A 6,000-nucleotide genomic window follows, 5' to 3' on the forward strand; every position below is an offset into this window, starting at 1 on the left:
ATCACATTTCCCACTTTCAGAAAAATCATCTGTACCATTAAAATTATTTTCTTATTTTCCAAAGAATGCACCTTTAACAAAAATGTTTCCTAGGGAATTCCCATCATGCTTGAGGTGTTGCAGTCCTACCAAAAAACATTACTGATCTTTACAACATACTCCCACCAACTATACAAGTCTTACCAATGCCAGTTTCCTCTTAACCTATGACCCACCCTTGCATCATTGCTTCGCACCTAAATTTCACCCCCGCCTTCTATCGGAGGCAGGTAACCAGCCCTAAGGTGTTCTCATTGGCATTTTGAGAATCTTCCTATGAGTCTCAGGGTCCACATCTAACCTCTCTTGTGCTTCTTATAACCACAAAGGTCAGTGAACCCTCTGAGCTCTAGTTTCCTCCTCCATACAATGGGAAGGCACATGATGGACTCCAAAGTTCACTGTGAGGTCTCTAATTCCATAGTTCCTTGGTGTCTGTGTATGAAGCTAGGCTGAGTAGATGAATGAGTCAGCCACCCTGGCTCCTTTCCAGTTCCTCCTGTCAATATTCTGTAGACATACTGATGGAACATTTCCTCATCTACAGTTTAAAGTCTGTGAGGTAAGTTCAGTTTATTTTGATAAGAAGAGTTGTTTAATTTTGTTTTTTGTTTTTTAAATGGATGAATTACAACCTTACATTTGCCCTTTGGGGTCTATGTTCATGATTGTAGTCCTCATGAGTTTAGTTATAACAGGAATAAATGCAGATCTTTATTATCATGGTGCTGTGGGAACTGTTTAAAATTTATTCTTAGACCAAGCTCTTGCTTGGGCCTCCTGGGTCCTCCTTACTACACCTGGGACCATCTGTGGGCATCATCAGAACTGCAGTTTAAATGTATCCCACACCAGCTTTCTTTATGCCACAACTCCTCATGCAGTTGAATATGCTCCAATTGTAGTTTCTCTTGTTCACATCTCACTCAGTTTTGGATGCTGTCCTCAGGTACAGTTCTTTCACATGTTGAATCGATATCATCCAGGTCCAGTAAGGAGAACAAAATCCATGCTAGGTAAATAGAAGAAATTTAAAGTAGGGAAATAGCTTGTTACAGAGATGTAGATGTTGAAAGACCTAAAAATAAGTGCCAGTGAGGTTATCTAAAAAGTACCAGTTACAAAAAGTTACTAGTACCCCCAAGACCTGAGGAACAGAGAAGAACTAGTATTCCCCAGGTAAGAGCCCAGGCTACCCTGTGGGAGCTAGAACCTTGGAGAAGGAACCACCCAAACTTGCTGGAAGCGCTGCACGGTTGCCTGGTAGGAACTGGACCACAAAAAGTGGGGCTTCCAGGCAGGAGCTGGAACCATAGAAGAGACACAGTCATAGCTCAGCATGCTACCAAAGCATAGAGGAAAGAAACCACCCTTGGATTCTCCCCCTCCCAAACCTCCATTTCCTGCCAGTAACTCTCATTGGCTGAACCTAACCAGAAGGCAGTAAGAAAGGGAACCTGAGAATTCAGAGCAAGCCCTTAAGATTGAAAGCAGAGGAGGGCAGAAAGTGGATTTTAGAGAAAATGGGCAAACAACCTGAATACAAATTGGAAAAGGAAATACAAATAACTAATAAACATAGGAAAGTATATTCAACTACTTTAGAAACCAGAAAAAATGTAACCTTAAACCATAATGAGATACCATTTTGCTCCCCACAAAAATGTTAAGATGCCAAGTATTTTTTTTAAAGATTTTATTTATTTATTCATAAGAGACACAGAGAAAGAGAGGCAGAGACATAGGAAGAGGGAGAAGCAGGCTCCATGCAGGAAGCTTGATGTGGAACTCGATCCTAGGACCCCAGGATCACGCCCCTAGCCAAAAGCAGACGCTCAACCGCTGAGGCACCCAGATGTCCCTGATGCTAAGTATGGAAGATGTTCAGCAGTGGGAAGGTTTGTACATACTGCTGGGAGTGTAAACTAGAAAGCACATTGACATTGTCTAATAATGATGATGATGTTGAACATACCTTATGCTCTAGGAATTCCACTTCTAAGAACACACTCTCAGGAAAATCTAGCCACGTACAGGAGACATGTACAATAACGTTCACAGAAGTATTGCTAAGTATAGCAAATTACCCACCTGGAACCTACTCAAATGTCCACCAGCAAGAGAATGCATAAAGTGTGCTTCATTCTTATACTGGAACATTGCATAAAAATGAGCAAACTATAGCTACATACACAGATGAATACACAGATGAATGTCATAGGCATGATTTTGAGCAAAAAAGTACCCAAAAAAACTTGAAATGATTCCACTTACATAAAATTCAAAAACCTGCAACATTATATAGACTATTTAAGGAATGAATCATCTATGGGGAAACTATAAATGAAGGAATGATAAACAACTCTGAGGAGGGGTTACCTCTGTGTGCAAGTAAGGTGGACATGGTCAGGAGGAGGCCCAAAGCCTAGCTACTATTTTTTAGATATGATACATTTTATATTTAAAAACTTCACTTCGAAGATCTAAAAGCTCATGTTTCCTCTTCCTAATTGTGACTGGGAATAAAATAATACACTCTCACACATTCATGCACGTTCTATAATTAGATTTCCATTTTGGTATCCTCATTTATGGCTATTAACCTTGGCCTAGTTATATCAATCTTGTCTATGTTGCCTCGGTTTCCACATCTGTAAAATAAGGATGATAATAGTTTCTTCATAGGATGATTATCAGATACAAAAGCACACCAGAAATGCTCAACCCCATGGCCTGGCACCCGGCCAGTGGCAGATGTCTGTTATTTTGCTCACATCATTGCTTCAGTCCATGTAGTGTCCTCCCCACCACCCCTATCTACTGACCATTACTCATCCAAGGACATTCAATATAGTGCCTGAAGACCCTCCCACCCATCCACCCCAGCTGACTTCTCCCTTTTTTAAATGCCTAAACTTCCTGTTGCCCACACTGGACATTTACCATGTATTTATTTATTCATTCATCCTTTATGAGGCACTTACTGTGTATTTATTCACTCATTCATACAGCAAGTCATGGGTCAGGTCCTGGGAACACAGAAGTGCCTAAACAGACACTGCCTTCATGGGTCCTGCAGCCTGGAAAGGGAGCTAGACATTCTACCAGTGAGGGAGTGGATAACTCTTTAATCCAGCTATGCTAGGTGCTATCAAGACAAAGTGTGAGGTACATTGAGAACCTACCACAGAGGAGGTTGACCTAGACTGTAGAGTCAAGAAAGATTTCTTTAAGGAAGTGACATTCAAGGTAAGACTTGAAGGATACACTGCTTTCTATTGTCACTATAGGCAATAAATATTTATTTTTTTAAAGATTTATCTATTTATTCATGATAGACTTGAGAGAGAGAGAGAGAGAGAGAGAGAGAGAGAGAGAGAGAGAGGCAGAGACACAGGAGGAGGGAGAAGCAGGCTCCATGCCAGGAGCCTGACGCAGAACTCCATCCCGGGACTCCAGGACCGCGCCCTGGGCCAAAGGCAGGCGCTAAACTGCTATGCCACACAGGGATCCCCAATAAATATTTATTTAAAACATATAACCTACATGGAGTATCAGCGCACATGTAACTACAGAAAAAATAGAGTAGTCCCTCCTTACCCATGGGAAATACGTTCCAAGCCTCCAAGTGGATGCCTGAAACCACAGATGGGACTACCCCTATATATACTATGTTTTTCCTATACATACATACATAACCATGATAAAGCTTGATTTATAAATTAGTTATGGTAAGAGATTATGACAATATACTGCAATAAAAGTCATGTGACTCTTTTCTTTCTCTCTCTTTCAAAATATTATACTATACTCATCCTCCTAGTGATGACGGGAAATTATAAGATGCCTACCTGATAAGCTGAATGATGTAGGGACAGAGTTTTAACTATTGACCTTCTGACCACATATCAGAAGAAGAATCATCTGCACTGTAGTTGACTGAGGGTAACTGAAACCACAGAGAGCAAAACTGCAAATAAGGGGTGATCACTCAAGCAGCAAGTGACTAGAATGTACAACATTATCCAGATGTTTAGAATCCCCAAGGGTCAGGGTTTTTCTTAGAGACATTTTATATAAAATGTGAGATTTGAGCAAAGCCTTAACTGGAAGACAAGAGAGGGGGGGAAAGAGACATTTTAGATATATTATATATATACATATATCCATTTATCCATATGGATATATGGGCAGAGATAGGAAAAGGCAAGACAGGTTCAGACAGGTGGCTTGAACCAAGGAGTGACATAGGAAAGTGACTAAAAGTAAAGTTCAGATCATAGAAGGGCTTGGTTTATCCTAGATAGGTTTTCTTTCTGTATTATGGGTTTCTTTGAGACTCTCATAAAAACCCTGGACTTCTTCTCTTTCTCAAAAAAAAAAAAAGTTTTAAGTGTATTCGTAAATCTGTATATAATTTCAGGGGTTCACAATCCCTCTGAACTCCCAGTTAGCACTGAAAGGATGCGAGCAGAAGAAAGGTGACATGTTCCAAACAGTGTTTAAGAGTGTTTCCTTTGCCTAAAAGGGAAATTACTGGTAGGAAGGTCAATTGAGAAACTATTTCAACATAATGCGAGCAGGAGCTCTTGTAGGTCCTATGCTAAGGGGGTGGCTCTAGGAGTTCATTAAGTAGGTAAACTAATATTTATTGAAAGCTTACTCTGGTACTCAGTGTAATAAGGTAAAAATGAGAAGATAAGAGCACTGCCCTCAACTAGCTCCAAGCTGGGCAGGATCACCAAGGCAAGCAGCCGTATATACGTAAATGCAGAGGGAGTCAGAGCAGTAGCAGATTGTCTTACTCAGAACTTTCCACTGGCAAGTTCTAGAAAATCAAATCAATGTCGCTGATATTATATTCAAGGCACATCACAAAACAGCCACAACTCACCTCTCTGTTGTCATTTGCACTTAAGCCTCTATCACGACTACTTCAACACAGGCACACACAGGACTCAGCCAGCCGGAAACTACTTTTCCTGACACTACTTTTCCTGCAGGTCCGTTACTATTTTTCTCCAAGTAGTTTTGCACGGTCAAATTCCTATGCACCCCCCGAGGCCCAGTTTAGGTGTTGTCTTCCTTGAAGCTTTGTCCAGTCTCCCCGTTCATTCTGCTCTGAGTTAACTGTGTGCGGCCTCAGTAACACTGAGCAAGCAGGGATGTTGTCTTTCCATCTCACCCTGGGAGGTGCCCATCCCTGTGGTGGCAGGTGCTTAGTATCCACTGAGCTGAAAGGCCCCGGCAGGGAGAGGATGGAGCCAAGGCGCATTTGGGAGCCACCGTGAAGCCTTGGCGGCTGCAATCACACAAAGACAGCCTAGATGTCCCCCCTCGTGGAAGAAGCTGCTCGGGGGACAGCAATGCAGGCGACTCTGGGCACACATCATGTGCCTTTATGGGGTTTGAAAACATAGGACATCTACGGCCAGGCAACTAGGGTCAGCCTAGCTACAGGGGCTGCAGACCCCACGGGGACAGGATAAGTGTCACTGTCACACCGCTGGTTTGTGATGCAGACCGCCACATTTCTACCGGATTGTTATTAAGAAAAGAGCTTACTTGCAAAAGTCAGGTGCTTATGTGGCTTAAATCTTTTGGAACTATTGATTGTAGGGTCCCTCGAGTGGCTCTTGCTTTTAATTCTTTAACAACTGCAGGTGACACTGAAGCGTGCCATTACCTCGCCTTGCTTGCGCTATCCAGATACACAGCCGCAATCGGGACACCTGGATCCCTTGGCTTGACCGCAGCAACAACGCTACGGGCGCAGGTTTCCGCCTTTGGGGCACGAGAGGATGTGGGTGCCCTTGCAGCGCAGTCATGCAGGGAAGAGGTCCTCCCACGCGGAGGCGCGCTACCGAGGACCCAGCCCTGACTGCACCCACCCCGCCCACCAGGGCGTTGCCAGGTCCTGCGCGACACTCGGCTCTCTCGCTCCGCGCGCGCTTCCCGCCT

This window comes from Nyctereutes procyonoides, unplaced genomic scaffold, assembly GCF_905146905.1.
Source record: "Nyctereutes procyonoides isolate TBG_1078 unplaced genomic scaffold, NYPRO_anot_genome, whole genome shotgun sequence".
Taxonomy (NCBI): domain Eukaryota; kingdom Metazoa; phylum Chordata; class Mammalia; order Carnivora; family Canidae; genus Nyctereutes; species Nyctereutes procyonoides.